This window comes from Dermacentor andersoni, chromosome 2, assembly GCF_023375885.2.
Source record: "Dermacentor andersoni chromosome 2, qqDerAnde1_hic_scaffold, whole genome shotgun sequence".
NCBI lineage: Eukaryota > Metazoa > Arthropoda > Arachnida > Ixodida > Ixodidae > Dermacentor > Dermacentor andersoni.
This window is the reverse complement of record NC_092815.1, coordinates 74296151-74320443: the sequence shown is the minus strand read 5'-3', so window position 1 is coordinate 74320443 and position 24293 is coordinate 74296151. Positions and strand designations below refer to the sequence as shown.

The 24293-nt window shown below is 48.2% G+C and overlaps 1 protein-coding gene across 2 annotated transcripts in view; it reads right to left on the bottom strand.

Moving 5' to 3' along the window:
* LOC126541835 (neurotrimin-like) overlaps nucleotides 1-24293 on the bottom strand; it is a 188499-nt gene that overhangs the window by 88138 nt on the left and 76068 nt on the right. The window lies entirely within an intron of this gene.

Genomic DNA, 24293 nt, shown 5'->3' with positions numbered 1-24293 from the left:
GCCAGATTATGCGGCTCTGACAAACGGGATGCAAGAGGGAGAGACAGAAGGCAGGAGATGAAAGACAGAAAGGATAGCAACATTAACTGTACGATTGGCTATTCTGCACTTGGTCTTGGGGAAAGGGTAGAAAAGATGAGAAGAAAAGAAGAATAGACATGAAAAGGATCTCTCCGCGCAAGTACGAGGAAGGAAATTGGCAGCGGCTACATTTTTTTTATTGAGCCCGGATGCTTTTCTTGTAAACACTAGCGCCTTCAGAGCAACTCATCCTGTCGGTTATGTCCAGGGTTCAAGAATTCTGTTTTCTGTGAAGGGACGATTGCCAAGCTTGTCAAGCATGCTGCAGAGTGTTTTTCTTTGTTACCTTAAACTAGGCAGTCACATAGAAGTTGCCAACTTGTCTCACCGCATCAGAACTTCATATTCCAAACTTCGACACTTTGGGGTCATGCCGATGCATTAGTGAACGCTACTCCGAGTCATAGACTGCAAATGAGAGTTACGTCTCGTCGTGATAAGCCGCGCGAAAGGATGAACTTTAGATAGGATACAGAGAGCAAATGCGCTGGTTTGGAAAATCAGATGAATTCAATCGGGCCCAATTTAAACTTGCGTACAAGAGCATGCAGCTTTCCCGCTCCATCCGCTCTTGACGTCGGGATAGCAAGCATCCGTCACAGTCATGGGCATATCGATCAGCTGCACCTGCTTTGTCATTTCCCATGGCATTGCAGCTACTTGTCAACTTTAAAATATAATGTCGTGTCCTTTCTCAACTGCCCAATGGCAATCTTTTTTTATGTCCACGACGAGTCGTTTGTGCTATCCACAGCATAATGGAGAGAGTAAACTCTGGAGGGACTGCCTTGGAATTGCAGATATACCGTTGCTGGGGCAGTTTCTGCTTGGTGAATATAAGTGCTGCAGCCAGGGCTGGAAGTTCGGTGGATGCCGTCAATTTGAAATGTCATGACTTACCTTTTATCTCAATAAACTTGATCGAGACGAACGCTACAGCTCGGTGTAAACGTGTAAGTAAGTCACTGTGGGCTTCGTACAGCAACAGCACTTTGACCTGCTTCAATGCTACTTACGATATTTGTGCCTAACGGAGTCCAATATGAAGTAGCAGAGTCGTCAGAACCCACGCTCAATGTCCAGGCATAAGTGTATTTGGAGAAATATGTATACAAGTGTTCCAGCACTAAACAGCTGTCCGCAGAAGGTGTTAATCACTTGGAGTGTAAACTAGGGATAGTAAGGACTCAGACGTAGTATTCGAACATACAAGGCTGATAAGGTCCTTATCTTAGCTTAGGACTCCTGACACCGAAGAAGCGTATAGCGCATTTAGCGCAGCGTATAAAGTCACAGAAGTGTTATCGAGGCCTGGTGCTTACCAATCCCAGAAAAACTAAGCAGGAGGAGCTGAGTCAATTGAGCTTGGACCATAATAAGAGGCAATGGCAGAGACTGGGTCTCATGTGAGACTTTCTTGCACGAAGCTGCTTGAAGAATACACACGCACAAAAAAAATGTCGACTCTTGCTATGTATAATGTGTAGAAGTTCATAATGGGCCTTTGGTGGGCACATCATTGCCCAACGGCAACTCAATGTGAGTGGTTGTGGGCACATGAACGGCGGTACCCAACCCAAGACTGGTAGGCACACCAGTGGCAGTTGGCAAATGAACTAGCTATTCACAAGTGCGCTGTTTAGTCTGAGCATCGACTTTTGTATGGTTTGCCCAGCGCACGCCAGCAATGCACTAGAGTGAGTGAAGCCGTTGAAGTGGTACTTCCTATGCGTAGTTTTCCAGAGCTCGTCGTCAAGATTCTGCTGTCCAGGATCATTCCCAGGAAGCAAACACCGGAAGTATGTCGGAAGCGGAACCTGCCGACTTCCGCATAAGGGAGAAGCCCTCTCGACTTCATCCGCGTCTTGGAAGAACCGGTGGTAAAGTGCTCGAAAGCAGAGGAATAAACAGATACCGGGAAGAAAATTGGGCCAGATGAGCTTCGTGGTTGCATTGCTCACTCTCTGACATGATAAAGTCTTCTCTAAACGATTGATATGATAGAAATGGCAATTAATAAAGAAAAAATATACAGGGTGTTCAAAATTAAGTTTAATGGTTTTCTTAAAATTAGGCACCGGGAGGCTCACGAAGACCACCTGTGCAAATAAGTTATGTGGCCAGGGGGCCACAAAGTGGCAGGACAATTATCGTTGTCACCAGCCCAATGAAGTAATATAAATAATTACCTTTTTGTTGACTCCAGTCAGTGGGTATGTTCGTAATGAAAAGTTAGAGGCAATCGTGTTTCTACACAGTGCCAGTTGCAAGAATTCTTCTAGCGTGTCTGTGCTCCAAGATATTGACTCCAAATTTTAATTGTCGTTCGCATGATTACGCATACAACAGAGGTAGGATCGGCGCGAAGCTCCTCTCAACTGTTACGCGGCTGTTGAGTGCGGCGTTTAGTCTGACAACGGGGCGGAGACATTGGCAAAGGTGATAAGTTAGTTAACTCTAGAAAAGTAAGTAGAGCATGATGGGCCTGATAACGTTTAGACGCACAACCACTGGGGTGCAAACATTCGTCGAGTGTCGTACAACGCCGGCCAAGGAGATGATAGTCTCTCACTAGCGACATGCGCTGCGCACTGAAAGCGGGACACTCAAATGTAAGGTGCTGAAGTGCCTCGCAGCAGCCACAAGACGTACACAATAGACTGGCCACACATCCTTGTCTGTATAAACGTTCGTGCACGTTCACACAGCCCACCCTCAGCTTCAGTAGTCGTTCTCTAGCGCAACGAGGCAAGCCTCGGTCGCGAACACTGGGCGGGAACGTTCCAGTTGCGACGCGCTGGTCTGGATGCTGCTTGAGTATAGGTGGCGACGAATTAACAGACGAGCGCCATCAAGCTTGCAGAAAATTTCTGGGCATTCACAGTTGTTATGAGCGCAAGTTGAAGCAAGTCGATTAGCCCCTTCATTTCCGGTGATTCCTACGTGTGAAGGTATCCATTGAGCAACGAGAGAAACCCCACGTGATGAAATTTTGCTCGCAGAATTAGTAATGCTGCGCACAACTGGGCAATCAATCTTACTACATTGTAATCTGCTAAGGGCAGCGCGGGAGTCCGTAAAGATGGCTATCTTCGATGTAGTTAAGTCCTCTTGCACGTACTTCAGTGCAACAATAATCGCTGCTAGCTCCGGAGTTCTTGACGAAGTTAGATGAGGTATTTGAAAGATACATGGTACTTGAGTCGAAGGGAAGAAAAAGCTGCAGAGGCGCCTTAACCGTCGCTGTGTACAGATGCATCTGTGAATACTTGAAGATAATCTGAAAACTTGTAGAATATGTGAGATTGAGCCAATTGGAATATTGCCGAAACAGGCATATCAGAGGTTTTGTGCATGTCAGGGATTGTGAAGTAAATGGGGAATACGTGTTTCGTGATATCCTTTGGAGGTGGAGGCGTAACCGAAGCAGCATGTTCAGAAATGTCAGTGATATTCATAAATAAGGCCGCCATTTTTCCCATGCGAGATAAAGGGCGGTGAATGAGACAATCAAGGAGTGATTGACCATTCGATGCGCGGTGCAGACGCTCAAGGCAACAAAAAAACAGTTGAAAACACGCAAACAAGAACATGCACAATTTTTGAAGACCGAGAGTTACAAGAACAAATAAACGAAGAAAGGCATTACAGTAACATTTAGTAGCATTCTAATACTCATGATTTCTTGACAAACTGTACTTTTGTGCCTGCAGGACTGCGTGGACAATTGCTGCATTATATAGGTGTTTGGGCGAACTGTGGCAAAAATATAAACTTTACGTTTACGTGATTTTTACACCAAAACAACCGCCCACCGCACGACGAGAGTGTGACACGCCGTGGACACGTTTACGAAGGCCGAGACGTGGCAGTGTCGTCGCTGAAGGCAGCCCTATGCTTTCAAAAGTGCTGAACAACCCAAATCCACGCACGTATTTATGTGCCATGGAAGGTGCAAGGCGTTATTCTGGATGTCGTACAGAGAACGCAAAGAGCCAGCAAGAGCAAAAGAAAGAAGAACTTCTAAATTTTTAGAGCGAGTACGTAGAGAGTACCAAATGTGTTGGGTGCAAACCCAACGAATCGCGCGTTTTCTGTCAGCTAACTTGCGCGCACAAAATCAACGTACAGGGCGCACAAAAGCGCCTGAGCTACGAGCGGCGCCGGCAGCGAGCGCTGTTTGGCATCGCTGCGAGTGGTGCTTCTCGAATGTTTGTTCTCGGCTTCGAGGACGCACACAGCGTTTGCGTTGAGCTGGTCCGTGGAATCACGGCGTGAGCACGTGAAGCTCCGGACGCATCTGCATCTCTTCTCACAGAACGTTGCCGGCGGATCTGGGCCAGAGACGGTCGCATGCGAGCACACACCGAGACTGGAAAGTGGCACTTGATATTATTCGGCCTTTCTGAGTGAAAGCTCGACGAAACAAACAAAATATGCATGAAATTCCAAATTTGGCGTTCTTATTCTTGCAGCCATTTGATTGTTTGAAAACGTAGGGCAGTTGCAATCTTCTAATCGTGTCTTGCTGCTGCGCTGAGCCTCTCACCTTAGAGTCATGTATATTCCTAATATGAAAGTGTACAGACAAGCAGTCATTTTCCTCTTACATAGTACAGTATAGGCTTAAAGATTAAGTCTCGGCGTAAATAGCTGTGTTTGCTAACGCGTTTTCTTTCTTTTTGTTTTTTTGCTTGCTTGTCTAGCAACTGAAGCATAACTTTTGTTCTGGTAAAAAATCAATACAAGAGCACTCTTTCCATGAAAGACACTTACCGTCAATTTTGTATCACTGGCTTGACAAATTGTAGTGTTGTAATTTACCATGGCATATGATCAAAGAAATTTCTTAGTGCCCACCGTCTGCGACATCCATTATACGTGAGTATTGATTGTTTCACTGCGGTAGCCGAAACTGTCAACACATTTCTATATTACGTTTACTTTAGAAGTTCATTAATTCGGTAGTGGTTGGCCTTTGTTTCCCCGCTGTGAGAAATTACACCGAAAGCTCATTCCTATAACCTTGTATAGTTGGCATGCAGAATAGCACCATGAGCCCACTTTTGTCCACTACACGCAGAACCGACAGGCACTGGGAGTTCAAGCTTCTAGGGTGCAACGTTCCTGCAATGCACGGTGCAGTGAGACAGATCATAAAAGACGGCAGCGATATAAGGGCCTCCTTGCGCTGTGAGCATCATTAGAAGATTCCTTGCCGATACCTTACTCACGGAGGGGAAAAACGAAAGGAACCATTTTGTTGATTACCGCGGGCGGCCGTTGGCATTTTCCGTCCCAGGAGCCCAGCTCTTCGCTCTTGTCCTCGGGCCAACAGACGGAAACCCAAGAGTGTGAGAGAACAGGAGGGGAACGTTGCCGTGCCTATTTGCACACTACACCCCGTGGCAAACCTTTCCCTCTCCGTATTTCTCTCTCCATCTGTCAGAGGCACAGGGAGTTCTCTTCTCGAGGCGGCAGGGAGTAACCTTTTCTTTTCAGCTTTTTTCCCTGTCGTATAACTTGATTTTTCATATATATTTCCTGTTTCCTTCCTCGCGCGCCTTCCCTACAGGCCACTACCGCGCGATTCTCAGTTACATACCGAACATTACGAAGACACGATGGCAGGCAGCGAACTCGGCGGAGCTGCCTCGTGCAGTCCATTGTTGCCACGGTTAATCCACAGAGCTCTGTGAGGCCTGTAGGGTCGACAAAGTGTAGCGTTTCCGTTCGCAGGGAGAGCGAATTGGCCCTTTCCTCCATCGACGCACTGTACATACCCACGCACTGTTTCCCCTTCCTTCCTTCCTTACCGCGGGTCCCGCTTCCCTGCGGGGAAAAGAAAGAAACAAAGAAGAGCGTAGTGGAACAAGAAACTGATCTATGGGGAAGGAACAAGGCGTAACGGGCCCCTAGGAGCAAGCAGTGAGCACCCGAGTGTTGGGCGGCCGGGGCGTGTAACTGTATTCCGCCGCTGAGCGCCGCCGGAGTGCAGGGATCGCAGATAACGGGACGGAGCGGAACGCGCAGGATAGCTGGCAGAGATCAGCGATACGGAGCTACGGGGCTTACGCTCGGATCCAAGGCTGTAGCTCCGGCGGTACAAGGCTCCCTCTCGCCTGCACCTTCTTCTTCCCTCCCCAACGTAGGGAGGAAGCGATGACCTAAACGTTCGTGGAAGAAGGCTTTCGACTTCCTCCTCTTCTCACAACGTCTCTCTCCCTCTTCTTTGCTGCTCTGCTCGCGTCGAACGAAGGAAGGAGTCCATGGGTCGGGAATGTCTCATTGCCGTTCAATGTTTCGGGGACCGATCGCGTGATATATGGCGGCGCGCTGAGAAAGCTGCGATGTGAGCCGCGATTGAAAGGAACGACGAAACGAAGAATCATTTCCTTGTCGTTTCTTGAGGCGGTGGACAGGGGATTTCGCGAGAAGAAAAGAAAACGAGAACAAAAATGAAAGCAATAACCAGAGAGAAAGATGACAGTGGCGAAGGGAGTTTAAACTTCGATGTACCTCTCCACTGCGACGCTTGGTTAAATGTACAACTGTGGTTTTGTTGCAGTCTTCCCTTAGTCTGGCACGGTGCGGGCAGAGGCTATTGTTTTTAATCTTTTCTGCCCTTCAATAAACAATGTTATGCGAGATGTAGCGTTTAATCCAGCATTTGTGCCAAGTTCTCCGGAATTTTATTCTAGCAGTGGTTGTATTCAAAAGCTGCAGCAACTAACAACAAAGACTCATGTTTCGTTTTTTTTTTTAAATGGACATTGCCTTATATCTAAAATGTGATTGATTTCTGCCCATCTTTGCGGTATCTGATGCAAATATTCCACATCTAAGTATTCTGAGTGACATGTTCTTCTTTACACGTTAGCATTATAACTGACAGTTTTCCCATCAAGCATGCATAAAGCACAAACATATTGCACTTATTACATATAATTTACAACTGTTTGTTATTTTGCACACTGACAGGTTATCATGACGCGGTACGGTAAATTAGACAGGAGTGCTCTCTCTGTTACAATGGGTGCTCCTATATCTCTTTCCCATTCCTAAGGAAAAACCTCCCGTATTTTGTCTCCCAGGTTGAAACGAGGTTCCAAGGAGAACTTCGTGCTCCACTAAATCAATTTATATCGCAATAGTACGCGTGAAGCACGTCTTTCTTTGCGTGTCCACATATAAAAGTACAGTCACGTTTCACAATATTCCCAAGCCAATTGCCCCTTTTGTCAGCATTCATAATTTGTTTGATCAGTAGAAGCCAACAAACACCATTGTGTTGCCACTGAAAATGTTAATCGATACATTTTTTTGTTTTATTACTTAGTTTTCTTCGCTTTCACCGGTATGTTATCCGTAGCAAAAGCTGCTGCATTTCTGACGCCGTGCGCTCTCGTGATTCTTTCTTTATGCGTGACTATAAAATATATTCGGGCGCCTGTAAGCAGCGCTGGCCACTCACTGTTGCTGAAAAGAGATTTCCTTCACTACATTTCAAATGAATTGGAGAAGTGGCTGATTTTTTATGTTAAACTGCGAGAGAAAAGATGCAACAGCACTTATTTCAGTGTCACATTTTTGTATTCTTTCACCTGCACATCCTAACAAAGCTTGGGACTTACGTCCAAATTGCTCTCTTTATGCTCAACACAACCAAACCCATTCGCGCAGTCAGTTCGTTCTTATCACAGCAAGCGTCCCTGCCTGGCGCAAAAGTGCAAAAATTAAGTAAGAACCTTTCGTACTGCAATGGTGCAGTTCTTCGTAACGTATTGAACCAATGACGATGAATAGCAAGGGAATCCAGCTCATTTGTATAAACAGGAGAAATAAATAAATCAATAAGATAGTCAATGCAAGAGACCTTCCACCACGTTTTGCCAGTTCAACACTTATTTATTTATTTATTCATATTTCGAGGGGTAGGGCGGTCACTGTTTTTATCTACAGTGTTTCGGGCTGCCTGAATGAAGAACACAAGACGCGAATGTTGGTCGTGATAAGCTGTACAGAGCGGCGAGCATTAAGAGCCGAGATAAGGACGAGAAAAGTTTACAAGCGTCGAGAACCCTTTCCCTGTTCCGTGCAGACTGCGGGCTTTCAGGTGAAGCAAACCGAAAAAGTGAACAGGGGAAAGAAAAAAACTCAATAATGTGGCCAAGATTCGACCACAGCTATAGCATAAGTCCATATAGATATATATATATATATATATATATAGGGGCCACAATAAAGATACGCTTACGACGTAAAGTATGTAGCAGCGCCACCCTCACTCGCCTCATACCAGAGAAAGAAAAAAAAAAGAAATAACGAAGTCCAACGTGTATACTGCAACGCACTTCAATACGCGAAAAGGCATCGCTCCACAATCGTCTCCAAGGAACACTTGGAGCGCCCCTATTGTTGCATCTCTTTTGTTCTAGCCTTAGATAAGTTTTTTTTTTTTTTTTTTTTTAAGTGCGTTGAACACTCGGTTCGGTTCTCCACCCGAGGTGAAACGGGAAAAAGAAAAGAGAAACGCTCGAAATGTATATATATCGGCCTAAAAGGAGGAATCACGAAACAAGAGCGGAGGCCGTACACGCAGAGTCGGCCAGGCGAAACCCAACTACTGACGCCCAGATGCCTGACAAAGAAAACTATAGTGCCGGCGGAAAAAAAAAACAAACGAAAGTGATCGGCCCTCCAGATTTACAAAGGCCGCAGCGCGCGAGCGCTCGCATCGCAGCAGGGGCGGCAGCCGCGTTAAACACGCCACGAGGTTGTTGCAGAGCGTGTTGTTTACAGCGGTGCCGGGTGCGAGAAGCTGGGCGACGTGCCGGCACCGAAGTAAAGCGGCAGCTACCGCGTGTAGTACAGCTCGCGCTATAGGTCGGCAGTGTACGAATACGCATAGGCACGCAATTGCGTTGCAAGACAGAAGAAAAAAAATCGAGTGATAGCTTCTTTTTTTAAAAAAAAAGAAAGGTTAAAGAGAAGAGAACCCACTCAGCAGCAGTCGCAAGGAAGCGAAAGGAAACATAGAATAGGCGGCGGGAAATGCTACGGGCGAATAAAATTGCTTATCGGCGAGCGTCGAGAGCCTAGCTGTTCGTTTTCTCTTCGCCGTGTGTACGGCGTCGGTGGCGTATACAGCGGTGCGCGCAAGAACACGCTTGCTCGCGAGTTATTCTTTGTACCCCTTCACGCTGCTCCCGCGTTTTCTTTTGGTATTTCTATGCGGTTACATTCTGTCGTTCCAGTGTTTGTATTTAACCGCTCCGTTCCAATTTTCGAATCTAAGACGGGAACGAGATATTAGATTGGAGCCTTCGCGACTGTTTCGAAATGCGCTCCCCCGCTTGCCTGCCTGCTGGAAAGTGGGCTGAAATAATCATTGACGATGGCCGGGCGGCGAGGAGCGGCTGATGGCGTTTTTATTGCGTGCGCGCTCCGGGAGGAAACGCTCTGCGGCGCGCACTTACACTTCGGCATAAGACAATTACTCTCGCGATGACTCGCAAGTGCGCTTTGTACACGAGCAATTACGAACGCAACGTTGCGCATGAATTTTTAAAGACAAAATTACAAACCCTTTCCGCCGTCCAAGGCGACGATGACTGCAAGAATGAAAGACCGAAATGAAGGGATGCTTCAAAGAAGGGGTGACGCCGAGATTTGCCGAGCGAAAAAACATGGGCGAGAGGTTGCGAAGCCCTTGCTGCTACACATGTTAAGATTAACGCTGTTTGTCCTTTCGCGCAGCGCTCTAAGATAGTGTTAGGCGCTATAATGCTGGCGCTCTTACAAAGCAGCTGCTGGCAAGCGTTCTCGTACATACACTCAGGAAACTATGACATTTGTTAGTTAATACGAGTAAGCCAGCCCTCATAGGTGGTGCTTTTTTTTTTGCCACCACAGAAAGAAAGACCTCGTGTATCACGCGTGTATGCAGGCGGGCTCCTCTCTTACGTATTCCTCTGGACACGCTGAGCCATCTAGCGGCGTTACCGAGAAGTTCACGCATGGCGCGTGCCTGAATAGATTTTCGATTGAAATATATATATATATATATATATATATATATATATTCCGCCCAGCACAGACAGACAGACAATGAACTTTTATTGAGGTCCTGAGGGACTAGCCGGCGGAGACCCGTTGGGGCCCCCGACTCGCCGCTGGCTGCTCCCATGTCGGAATCGGGAGGCCAAACCTCTCCGCTCTTTCATGGGCCCTCTGGACGGCCATGGACTGGAGCTTGAGTTCCGTACTAGATGTGGCCTCGTCCCAGTCCCGTTCGCTGGTGAAGGACGTATCCCGTAACGCAGGACACTGCCAGAGCATATGAGATAGAGTGCTAACCTCCTCCCCACAATCCGGGCACTGTGGGTCAATTTCAGGGTAAATCCTGCTCAAGAAACCTCGTGAGGGACATGACCTCGTCTGAAGCATCCTAAGCGTGATCGATTGAGATCTGCATAGATTCGGGTGTTGAGGCGCAGCACAATGACATTTTTTTGTCATTGAACACAGGAAAATACCCAGTGGCGCATACCCTGCAGTGGCCCATGCTCAATGACCCAATTAATTTGGTCCAACGGTTGCGTTCGAGTACGGTTCGCTCGGCAACAGTAGCCCGATGCTCTACCCATTAGACCATTAGATTCTTAAGAAATCCCACATAGGTGGGTACGAGCCCGTCGTAAAGGCAAAACAACCAACCAATGCAGAAGAGGGAATAGTGCTTGCGGGCGCTGGTCAATTCAACAGAAGACAGCCTCTAGTGCGGATAAGGTATACGGGAATTTGACATTTCATTTTTCTTCCATCTCCACTGCTATTGAGTCATTTATATATTCTTACAGTAGACTGCTGCATGGGCGGGCGCGTAACAAAATCAAGTGTATGAGCAGAGAGAGAGAGAGAGAGCAAATGATAAAGGAAAGGTAGGGAGGTTAACCAGGACTGAGCCCGGTTGGCTACCCTACACTGGGGAAAGGGAAAAGGGGACGGAAAGATTAAAAGAAGAAGAGAAGGTCTACTGGGTATATCGTTCGGTCACTCAGTCCGGATCACAGACGCTGACTCAATCCAGTAGCCTTCAAATATCGCAGCAGAGCTTTTGTGGCCTTTTGTAGCTGCGATATGCGAGGCCATGGTCCCAAGATCTTCTTCAAGGTGAACGGTCTTCTATCTAGCTGATTGAGAGCTGTGCAGAGGTCATGTCTTTCGTTTTGAAAAGATGGGCAGTAGCACAGTAGATGTTCTATAGTTTCCTCGGCACCGCAGGCATTACAGTCAGCGCTATCAGTCATTCCGATAAAAAATGTATATGCATTGGTGAAAGCGACACCCAAGCGTAAGCGGCACAACATTGTTTCTTCATTTCTCAGAAGCCCTGGTAACAGCCGCAGTTGCATAGAGGGGTCGAGGGAATGCAATCGTTCTTGGGTGAATTCAGGTGTGTGCCACTTCTCTAATGTCATACGGTGTGCTACCTTGCTTAGGTGTTGGGCTGCGTCGGTCCGCGATAAAGGTACAGAAACAAGGGTTGCTCCTTCGTGTGCTTTCCTAGCAGCTTCGTCAGCGAGGTCATTGCCGGAGATACCGCAATGGCCAGGCAGCCACTGAAACATGACGTCGTGTCCTTTCGCTATCATACGATGGTGCATTTCTCGTATCTCCGACACTAGTTGTTCACAAGACCCGCGACGAAGAGATGACAAGAGACATTGTAAGGCCGCCTTCGAATCGCAGAATATTGCCCACCGATTAGCGGGTTGGTTGTTCAGATAGATGGTTGTTCAGTTTCAGATAGGGCTAGGGGGTGGTCCCTTTGAAAGGATCAGCGTTTCTCCACTTTCGGTGTTTTTCTTAACTATTGTCTTTGCCTTACTGAGAAAGCCGCGTCCTCTTTCTAGGCTGTCATCTAGAAATATATTTTTGGGCAATTTTTGGAGAGATGGTTAGCTCAAACTTCACTCAAAACAAATGTAGCGGCCTAAAAAGGTTTAAAACAAACTCGTTGTTTTTTTTTTCTTTCTTTCTTTACTTTTTCCAATGGTGCTCGCGCTAGGACAGCGTTTCTCGAACTCTGGTTCGCGGAATCACCCGACTTCTGAAAAGACGTCAAAGACGTGAGAAACAATGGGTCACTCTTGCAGTATGTACCAATGGTGCATCACCTGTCGAAAAAAAAGCGACAGATGTTTGTCGAAGCATTTACGATGCCGCGTTTAAATCTGTGCGCCTTTCTACGTTACTCCAAACCAAATCGACAGACTAGAACATGGCTAGCGTTAAAATGTACTTAAAGCTTTAGCCGAAATCGAGTGGCTCTGACATCAGTACCTACGCTCGCTTGTAGCTTGTCGTCCACAACAGCGCCTTTCTTATCAAATCCCTGTTGCGACTCACATTTAAAGTCCCTGAAACGCCGTATCAGTTGCTTACCGCAATATGCTCCAAGCCCGTCTGCCGTGCTACTCTGCGCAGAATAAACGTGAACAAGAAAAAAGGAAGACAGAGAAAGCTTCGCTTCGTAAGCTGCCATGTAAGCGAGGATGAACAGCGGGACGAGAGCGATCGCGTTGAATTTTTCTGGTGGGCGGGATAACTATGACAGCTCGGTGTTTGTGACTGTGATAACAGCACGGAGGAGAAGGGCGGGAAGCGTGCACTTGAGTATGATAAAATACCCATCACAGCTGCTTGGTTATACACCCAAATGTACGCAGACTCTCTCTCGCACTTCCTTTCTTTCACCGTAGATTTGTTAGCCTCGAAAAGCATGCGCGCGTTTACTATACCACTTGGCGTGCGCGCCCACAGAAAACGAACGCATCCTGGCGCTTGCGGACCGTGATTGCGTTCCTCTGCGCTTGACTGCGGCAGGCCACGGCACCACCGTGGCCCTGCCGTGTTTTTATTCGCTTATGTGTGTTTTATTTTTTTATTGTTTATTTCTCCGCTTATATCGTTTCTTCGCGCAGCCATCTGCAGCAAATGCGGAACGCACCATTTCAAAGTGGATAAGGAATGCTTCTTCATCACGGAACCACCGGGCCCCCACTGCAGGAACCGATAGTATTTCCAGCGGACGCCCTGCATCACGGAAGGGGAACACACTTTAAATGCTCTACTGTCTCGTCTTTTTGAGCTATAAATACACCTCCTGACGCTACAAGTACTTGTTTGCTTCTTCCGAAGCAGATGTTTCTCAGCGTCTCTGTCTGTCTCTCTCGCGTTCTCGTTCCTGCCGTTCTATTTACCTTGTTCATTCGCTCCGCTCTCTTTCTGCGGGCCCAATTCACTGTGCTCATCGGGAGAGCCAAGCTGCTATCACATGATGTCGCTTGAAGTACACGTCAAGCAAGGTTATGTTGTTACAGTGATCACGGATCAGAATGTAGACGGGTGGCACATATTGGCATTGTCTTTGCCTTTGTACGTTGCACAAATTTACGGTTCCTCGACTTCATGATTCCGAACTCCAATAGTAACCCGGAAGTATTTATCTCGTCAAATTGAAGGCGACAACCTCCCTTGCATTCAGGGGCGTTCAATTTCGGGGGGGGGGGGGGGGGAGCTTATGGGGCTTCAACCTCCCCCCCCCCCCGAAATTTTTTCGTGCTGTCCATGCACCGCCGACAAAAGCAACCCCCGGCGCCGGAAATCATTCTGGATTTTGTCTAGAGCGTCCTTTTCACGCTCGAAGAGCCATTTCACCGCGAAAATAGCGAACTCGGGCTGAATTTCGCGGCAACGCCCATGCACTGGGAGTCACATAACGCAAGCAGCCCCATCCGAGCACAAAGTTTCAAGGATGTTTTCATGGCGAACGGGCTCGCCGCGGCATTTCGCGGAGACCACGGAACCTACACTCTATCATGGAATTTGCGGAGCGCGTGGATATCAATTCCGAAACTTTATGGGTATAAAGTTCTCATAAACATTTGATGTGAAAGGTACATTGACATTTCCAAACGTGTGCTTTAGATTTTCAAATGCGGAACTTTGTAAGTTTAATGCTCCCATAAATATTTGACGCCAAAGGTGCATTGACTTTTCCAAAGTCGCACATCGGGCCATACAACGAGACAAGCCAAATGAACACGCTATCAGACAAGTTGACAAAGCCCGCAGCGAGGCCCGATGAGACGAAGCGTTGTGGTGGTTCATTCGTGCTGTCATGTCACATAAAAAAAATATCATTTTTTTTTCACCTGCGCCAAAGCATCCAGTGAAGACACTAAAGCCAGCCAAGGCAACTACGTTCTTATTTATGTTTTTCTACTTTGACTTTTAATCGCGAGGACACATTGAGCCTCTTCAATTTTTTTGTTCTCGCTCCTCTACCCGAGCGCTGCCAGAGCCAGCCAGAGCGCATGCGTTTTTCTCGTGTTGCCCCGACCACCGCGCGGCGCACTTCGGTGCGCGTTCGGTTTTCTCTGGCCGAGTGTATTTTCGCCTGGCAGAGCTTTGGACGCTTTCTAGCTAGCAGACGAGAAAAAGAAACAATGGTCGCTAGTCGCCATCACTTTGGGGACTCGACAGATTGCAGCGCGTTCGCTTGAGCGCAACCTCTCCAGAAAGTCTTGTCTCGCCGGTGTAGGATGCCGAGCAGTATGCGCATGGTTCTTGGTGGACCAAGAACCATGCGTTCTTGGTGGACCAGTGCTAATTACCTCGAACCAAAGTTTTGCTTGTACCAAAGTTTTGCTTGCACCAAAGTTTTGCTTGTACCAAAGTTTTGCTTGTACCAAAGTTTTGCTTGCTCGAACCAAAGTTTTGCTTGTACCTTGTTCTTGGTGGACCAAGAACCATGCGGTTACTGCACAGAGCCAGCACCGCAGCGGGCCGCAACACGCTGATCGCGTGCGGAGACTTCAACGCGATGAACCCTGCCTGGGGCTGCAACAAGTACACAGCAAAGGGCCGCGACCTGTACCAAGACGCCACGGAACTCGACTTCACCCTCATCACGGACCCGACACATCCGACGAGAATTGGTAACTCCGTGTCCCGGGACACCACTCCGCACCTCACGTTCGTCAAGAACGACATCCGGGGCGCGATCACCTAGAGAAACACGGGGATCGACCTAGGCAGCGACCACACCATCGTGGAAATCGGCATACCGGAACACAACGACACCAGCATCAAAACACACAGATGCATAGACTGGGATGCCTTTCGAGACGCCAGAAGCCAGAAGAGCGACGGTGACGACGAGATCGAAGACATCGACTCGTGGACGGCCGAAATCACCAAGAGCATACGCGACGCGACCAAAGAGATTGAAACGGGCGCGGAGATCGACAAAGTAGACAGCTGGCTTGCGCATCTCATCGAGGCCAAACAGTCGATACTCAATCGCTGAAAGAAACAACGGCTTAACCGCAGATTGAGAAAGAAGGTGGCGGAGCTGAACCGAGCGATCGAGGATCACTGCCGCGCTCTCTGCACGCAACAGTGGAACGAGATCTGCAACGCGGCAGACGGGCAGATGCATAGCGGGAAGACGTGGAACCTACTGCGGCACCTGCTCGACGAAACCAAGACCAAGTCGCACCAAAGGGACAGGCTTGCCAGGCTCATACATCGGGCAGTCTCAGCACACGGCGTCGACGAAGTCACCAGGCGCATTAAGGACAAATACCTGCCGACTACACCTACCGAACAACACGCGCCGTACAGCGGCCTGCCTAACGCGAAGCTCGATCGTGACATCGACGTCGAGGAGGTACGCGCGGCCCTGCACGACCTCAACAGCCGGTCGGCAGCCGGCCCAGACCTCGTCACGAACAAGGCGCTCAAGAACCTCGATGACGGCTCGATTGAAAAGCTCGCAAAATACTACAACAAGTGCTGGAAAGCGGGCGCGCTGCCAAAGCTGTGGAAGACAGCCAAGACCATCCTGATCCCCAAGCCGGGGAAGCCGCCGGACACGGATAACCTCCGGCCCATCTCGCTCAGGTCCTGCGTGGGCAAGGTGCTGGAGCACGTCCTCCTCAACACGTGGTAAGACTACCTGGAACGAGAAGGGCTGTACCCGGCCACTTTGATCGGCTTCAGACAGCACCTCAGCACGCAGGACGTGATGCTGCAGCTCAAACACCAAATCATCGATGATGGCGGCCGCGCCCGCGACAACAAAGCCATCCTAGGGCTCGACCTGCAGAGCGCCTTCGATAAGGTGAAACACTCGGCGATTCTGTCCCAAGTCTCCAAGCTCAACATGGGAGAAAGATCCTACAACTACATCAAGGACTTCCTCACGGACAGGACCGTCGAGCTACGAGCAGGTGACCTACAGACGCAAGATAAGAAGCTCGGGAGCACCGACCCACCGCAGGGATCGGTCATTTCGCCGATGCTGTTCAACCTGGTAATGATCGGAGTGGCCGAAAAGCTCGGGCGCATCGAAGACGTCAGGCACACCATCTACGCGGACGATATCACGATATGGGTGACCGGTGGCAGCGACGCCCACATCGAGGGCGCGCGGCAAGCCGCCGTCGACGCAATAGAAGACCAGCTGGAAGGCACCGGACTGAGATGTTCGCCGAGCAAATCGGAGCTTCTCATACTCCCACCTACTAAAAACAGCAGAGGCAAGACCAGACAACGCGAAAACGAAAAAATCAGAATCGTCACCAAATCCGGCAACGTGATCTCCGAGGTCGGCAATATTAGGATCCTAGGCATGGTCATCGAAAAGCACGGAAGAAACGGCGAAACCATCACCCGTCTCAAGGCAAAAGCAGCCAACGCGATTCGACTCCTCAAACGAGTCACTTCCCGAAAGGCTGGCATGAGAGAGGAGAGCCTAATTAGGGTCGTCCAATCCTTCGTCATCAGCCACGTCGCGTACATTGCAGCCTACCACAGATGGCTGCAACACGAACGGAACAAAATCAACGTACTCATCGGAAGAGCGTACAAGACGGCGCTGGGCCCGTTCGAGTCCACAAGCACGACCCGCTTGTTACAACTCGGGCTGTGCAATACGCTCGAAGAAATAGCCGAAGCGCAACGGACCTCTCAACTGGAGCGGCTGTCCATGACCAAAGCGGGAGGAAGATACTGGACGATCTGGGAATTAGACGCTCGAACGAGGTGGTGATGAAGCTCCCCGTCCCCGAAGAGGTCCGACGCCAGACCAGAATCGACCCCATACCGAAGAACATGAATCCCGAGTTCAACAAGGGAAGAGCGGCGAGGGCCAAGGCTCTCATCGACCAGCATGCCAACGACGAACACGCGCGGTACGTGCACGCGGCCGAATACCAACGCAACGCCTTCGCAGCGGTCGTCATACAGGCGTCAACCGGCGCCACGAGGACGGCAGCTAGCGTGAGAAGCGCCGGAGCGGAACAAGCGGAGGAGGTAGCCATCGCCCTGGCCATCGCCGACGCAGACTGCCACACGGTGCTGAGTGACTCGCGACAGGCGGTGCGAAACTTCGCCAAAGGGCAAATCTGCAGGGAGGCTGAGCGCGTACTGCGAGCGGTAAAACTAGAAGAACGAAAAGTACGACTCAAGTGGTTCCCGGCGCACGCGGGCGACGCGTCAGAACGCAATGAGAACCATAATGAGACGGCACACGCAGCGGCGCGAGCGCTAACCAACCGCGCCCCGGCGACAGACCGTCCGACGTGGTTCGGTACCAAGGACCGCATGACGGATTACAATGAAATCACGAAGGCCTACTGCCTGGCTCGCAGGACTCTCCCACTCCCGCACCCGAGACTGAGTCGAGCGGAAGCGGTAGTACTGAGACAGCTCCAGACCAGATCGCTACCTAGCCCGAAACTGATGAATCGCATGTACCCCGAGACATATCCGACAGATATGTGCAGAGTCTGCCGGAGGGAGACCGCAGACTACACGCACATCTTGTGGGACTGCATTATCCAGAAGACGCTAAATCAAGAACACTCCCGCCGCGGCTCGAGGCAGCCGCGAAGAGCTACGACCGAGACGATCAGCTCTGGGCCGTCGAGCAGGTCCTCGAGGCGCTCGAAAGGCACGGACCCAGCGAGCCGGCAACGGCGAGCGGAGACCCGCGCCGAGTAACGGCAACTTCGAGGATGACGTAGGCCCTCGTCGGGGCGCGCGAGCGCCCAACTGCAGGCATAAATAAAGTTTATCCAATCCAATCCAATAGTGTACCAAGCGTCTCGTGTTTGCTTCGGTATTCCTTTAATATCCATATCAGTTGCCCAAAGTAGGCATTGTATTGTGACCAACATACTTTGCGTTTTTTTTTTCATTACGGTGCTCCCGCTCCACAAAAGGAGAAAAGAAGCGTTATTGCGGTGCAGCGAATTGTCGTATGGTGAAAGTGCTATTTTGTTATTTCTTTTGCGGAAAGTAATGGGCCATGGGACGCTTCAGCTGCCGGATACTCTTATTATATTATTGCGATAGCAATTATATGGACACTCTTGGCGCATTCCTGCCGTCGCCGTCGCCCTCATGTTCCGCATAAAGTCCAAGTGCGATAACATCGTGACCCCGCGCCGCATGCTGTATGTGCGAGTGAAAGCGTGTGGGGGGTGGGGGGGGGGGATGGGTGAGCCGACGATAGTGCCTCAGTCTTGTGTGCGCAAGGGAGAAAAGTGAGGAGCAAGCGAGCCGCCTTCCGTCGCGCGCGATACATCGAGGGGAGTGGATGGAATGGGGGCAGGATCTAGGATCCTGTGAATCTGTGATTGCGCAACATGTTTATTTTCCTTGTTTGACGCATTATATACCGTGACTTTTTCTTAGATACGTAGATTTATTGGAGACTTACTTATACGTATGTTTAAATATATTGTTGCGAGGTTTTGTGTGTATACGTGCAGTGAACTTCGTTTCCAGTGGCACCTTTTGCCCTTTATCAAGCTGTATCTTCGCATTTGTATATTCCATTGCTTCTTCGCATTTCTAATGTACCAGGGCGAGTCAAATGAAAGTGAGCCTACCCACCCTGCACAATTATGGTTCTTTTCATTATCTGCAAGGCCTGCGCGTAGCACACAGGCATCTCTCATCTACAAAAGTGACACGCAGGTGTGAGGATAACTGTTCTTTAATGCTCTAATACACTGGGTTGAACATGGTTGCGTGCCGTAATGGACTCTCCAGAAGTTGAGCAGCGTGGTGCCGTCAGGTTTTGACAGCTGAAGGTGTTTCCCAAAATGCTGCCGTATACATGGAACATTGAATTTCATTGGCCACTGTGAAGCGTTGGAACAAGCGGTTCAAAGAAGGACATGAAATTTGCAAAGACGATCCCAGACCGGGCGAAAGCCATCGTGCAATCACCTATAACAAAATTGCAAAAGTTGATGAACTGATGAGACAAGAACGGAGGATAAGCATCGATGAACTGGCAGAGCGCGTGAACATCAGTCACGGTTTGGTTCACGCCATAATTCATGAACATCTCGGTTATCGGCTCTTGTGTGCGCAATGGGTGCGCAAGGTTTTGAACCACCGCCAGAATACGGAGAAGATCAGCGCTGCCTTTACTCATCTGATCCGGTATCACAATAAAGGTGACGATTTCTTGTCTGCAATTGTGATCGGAGACGAACCATCATGCCACTACTAAGAGCCTGAAACACGACGGCAAAGCTTACAATGGAAACATTCAAATTCACCTTCCCCAAAGAAAGCAAAGGCCGTCATTTCCGCCAATAAGGTGTTGTTGAATTTTATTTTCCGATCGTCGGGGGCCATTACTGATAGAATTTGCTAAATCTTGAGAGACTATCAATTGTTTCCGATATTGTGAAACGCCGGATCGGCTGCGTGTCGCAATCAAGAACAAACTACGTGGAAAATTGACGAATGAGGTCGTCTTGTTCCACGACAATGCCCGTTCCCACGTCGCTGATGTGGTTAATACAAAACTGGCAAAGTTCAAGCGGGAAACGCTGCAACATCCGCCATACAGCTCAGACCTGTCGCCTTGCGACTTCCATATTTTGGGGCAACCGAAAAAACAGCTCAAGGGAACCAGATTCGTCTCGGATGATGTCGTGAAAGTCAGTTGCAGACGTTTTGAAGGAGCAACCCAAGGAGCTTTATGAGACGGGAATTGCCCGACTCTTTAGTCATTGGGACAAATGTCTAAATGCTCAAGGGGGCTACTTTTAATTAAAGTACCCCGTTTGTTATATATTCGGATTAGCTCACTTTCATTTGACTCGCCCTCGTATATTCTGCAGAACTCCAGCTTTTTATATGTGCTCTCTGTTGAGACTATAATTTCGGTTCAATTACTCACGATACATGACCGGTGACAGCTGCTGCTGCGTAATACATTGGAACAAATAGCAGCGTCATTGAGATTTTTTACTGGCCGTTGCATATGTACAAGAATGTAAACAAGGATATTGAATGACAAAGTGTCATTAACATATTTGTCCTCAACTTGTTCATTTTATGGCCTTTACATTTTTCATATCAGCGGCATGCACTGCTTTGCTGGCTTCGAACTGATGTAGTTCTAAAGTTCGTGTGATATTTTCTTTGCTTATTAAATAGACAATTTACATGGAAGCATTGACATCAGTTATGTTGGGCACAATTTTTGGCACATACGAGTACATTCTTTTATGAAAAAATACATATTTTACTTGTATTGACAGTGCGTAGCGTTCAACAATTCGTTTGCAGCATCTTTGACAATGGCAATGCAGTTATTATTCGTGTATTTGATCCCTAGGCAAATTATTTAAGAGGAAGCTTTAGCTCGGGCCCAACTCCGACGCGGCCTATTCAGATACATGTAAAACGCAGAAACGGTTTTCTGAGATAACTCCTAAATCGATTTTAATGAAATTTGTTGCATTTGAGAGAGTATGTTAAATTCTAGTGTCTGTTGGAAGCGGAATTTCGATTTAGGGCCTGAACTCTGTTTAAAATATTTAGAAAAATTCGAAAGTTCGAAAAAAATAGAAGCACGAAGTTTAAAAAATAATAGCTATGCATCAAGAACAGATATTGCGGTTCTGTAAACGGAATCCATTATACCATTCAAAGCGGACAAATTCGATATGTCAATGTGTATCTTACGTGAATTGGTTATGTTATGTACACCATTCAAAGCGGACAAATTCGATGTCAATGTGTATCTTACGTGAATTGGTTATGTTATGTACAAGGGTTCTGCAAAAGCCGTATTTCCATAATACTTAATTTTTTGAGACTCATGTGTAACATATCAATTTTGTCCGCTGTAGATGTGCTGTTATGTGCAATTCACAGAATTGTGATATCAATTATCATTGCTGATTTACAGAGTTGTAAGCTTAATTGTTTCGTTTTCAGAAAGTTTCGATTTTTGACACTTTTCAATAAAATATTGACGACCTAAATCAAAAATTTGAAACAAACAGTCACTAGAATTTAAGCTTTTCTTTTAAATGCAACAAACCTCGTCAAATGTGGTGCAGTGGTTGCCGAGAAAACCGAATTCTCCTTCTACATGTATTTAGATAGGAGCATCCGACCTAATGTTTCCTATTAAGGAGGAGGTCCACCTGCAACGTGAGCCCCCTCCCTCCCCCCCCCCCCCCCCCCCCGAACGAAATTGCTTGCTACGCCACTGCTTGCATTACCGTGCCAGCCGCTGTGTTCCGTCTACCACGCGCGCGGCCTAAATTTATAGGGTTGTGAGATATACTTGCAAAAACACTTAGCTCATTTCCTAATGTGATACGATAACCAACGCGAAAGGAGACATACTATGACTTCGCAAATTCAACACAACTTACAATGGGCAATATCAAATAATTAGTTTTTGTTTGTCCTTCGAGAGATTACACCTTGAGGGGGAAAGATCATATTCTAACTTCCTAAATTGAAAGAAACACGTTTTCTCCTTATGAACGTATAGGCTTTGTACATTGATTTCAGCCTTAATTGAGCACACGTCTACAGTGTATGGAAGCGCAGTTTTCTTCATTTCGCATTACATCACAATTTCGTTACTGCAAGCATGCCACTTCGAAAAGCTACCTTTATTTCGCTCACGTAAGTGCCGACCATGAGAACCGGATCGCCAATCCCGACTCTAAACTCTACGCGGAATAAATCCCTCTATCGCCGAATATGTTCCCGCACTAAATATAGCACCTCCGGTTTCGTGGTGCCTACGAAGTAAGAGGTCTTTACTAAGTAAGAACCTCGCATCGCAGGCATTGCGCGTTCACAGACGTCCTGCATTCATTCGGGGAGTGCCGCGAGTATAAATAAATAGGGCGAAATAATTTCGCGACGACGACCATCGCCAGTCTTTTTTTTTTTTTTCGCCGAAGAAATGGGGGCGCCAGACGCCTGCCTGCATGCTTGCGTTGCGAACCATCGTTTCGCGTGTTTGTCGAACCGATGGGCGCGCTCGCGTTCATGAATTTGTACGACGAACTCCTGAGTGGGCTATTATCCCTGCCACTCCGCGCTCTCCAACTGGACTCTAGGGCGAGACGCGGGACGCGTTTCGCGACGCCACCACGCTGCACTTCGTCGGTTCCCTCGCCTCGCGATCTCGCGCAGCTCGAGCGCGCGCGTGATTACGTTTGTTTGTGGGAAAGAAAAAAAATTCAGCGGACATTTATTATTAGCCGCTTTGCTTCCCCTGAACTTCCGTAGTTCAACAGTCAATTCGAGCTTCCCGCCGTTCCAAATTAGAGAAATAAATACGTACGTACTTTTTTTAATGCGAAGTATTCTTTGCGAACTTCAGGCATTTTGAATCTACCTTTAAATTATGATATTTTACGTGCCAAAACCACGATTTGGTTACGAGGCACGCCGTAGTGGGGGACTCCGGAATAATCTGGACCACCAAAGGTTCTTTAACGTGCTCCTAAATCTAAATACACGGGTGTTTTCGCATTTCGCCCCCATCGAAATGAGGCCGCCTTGGCCGGGATACACCGAAGCTACCTCCAGGACATACCCGCCCGAACTTCAAAGTGCAGTGCAGTCTACAGGCAAGGACACTCAACTATGGTCCGTCCAGCAGGCAGGGGGGGGCGCTCGAAAAGCACAAGCCTCACGACCTACATCAAACGGGCCAAACTGGTGTGCAGAGCAGGGCACAATCCCGGATCGACGCATGGCCAACGTCACGACGCGCTGAACCATCGGTTGCCGGCATTTTCAAGTTATTCCTATCCTATTCCTATCGATACATACATACATACATACATACATACATACATACATACATACATACATACATACATACATACATACATACATACATACATACATACATACATACGTACGTACATACATACATACATACATACATACATACATACATACATACATACATACATACATACATACATACATACATACATACATACATACATACATACATACATACATCCTCCTACGACGTGACGCCCTCGTGGTCGTTTGTTAAACTGGATATATATCAGAATAGACATGAGGTGGCATGACATGCATGTATACAGAGCATGAATGCTATGTCATGACATCAATGACAAAGCATATTTGTCGTGGTATGCATTTCGTGACATATATTTTATGAATGACATGATGCCGTCGTGGTCGTTTAACTCAATATATATATAGGGATGAAATGAAACGCATGTCGAAAGTGCTTCCGAGCTCTCGGCCGACCGTTCTGAAGCGGCGGTCAGGGAGCGCAAGCTTCTTGGGAAATAAGGCGATGGGCTACCAAGCACTAACAACAAACTGCTGCAAAACTGCACCGACAGCGCTGCATCAACCTTGACAGATGTTGGGGCATCGCATTTGGGGTAGACGAACAGCGTCGCGCCGGCAATGGCTTCTTTGATGCCTCTAAACGCGCGGTCAGCGGTGTCGTTCCAGGTCACGCGTGAGTATTTGTTGTCTTGAGGCCCGAGATAAGGTGGTGATTAAGAACGCGGATGGCGTGTTCGGATGGCAGCGACCTTAGCTGTCAGTCGTGCTACTTGCCGTGTGAGCTCTTCGTTTCGAGGAGACGCGCATAGCTGTCGCCAGCGGCTGCGCCGTGGGGCGGAGGGTCAGGGGGCGATGGAGTGTAGCCACGGAGGGAAAACCGACAATACCATGGATATCCTGATATACTATACTTTGTTAAAGAATAGGACTGACATGACTGACATGCCATGCATGTCATGAATGAATGTCATGTATGAGATGACTATAATGAATCGAACGACACGCGTGTGACA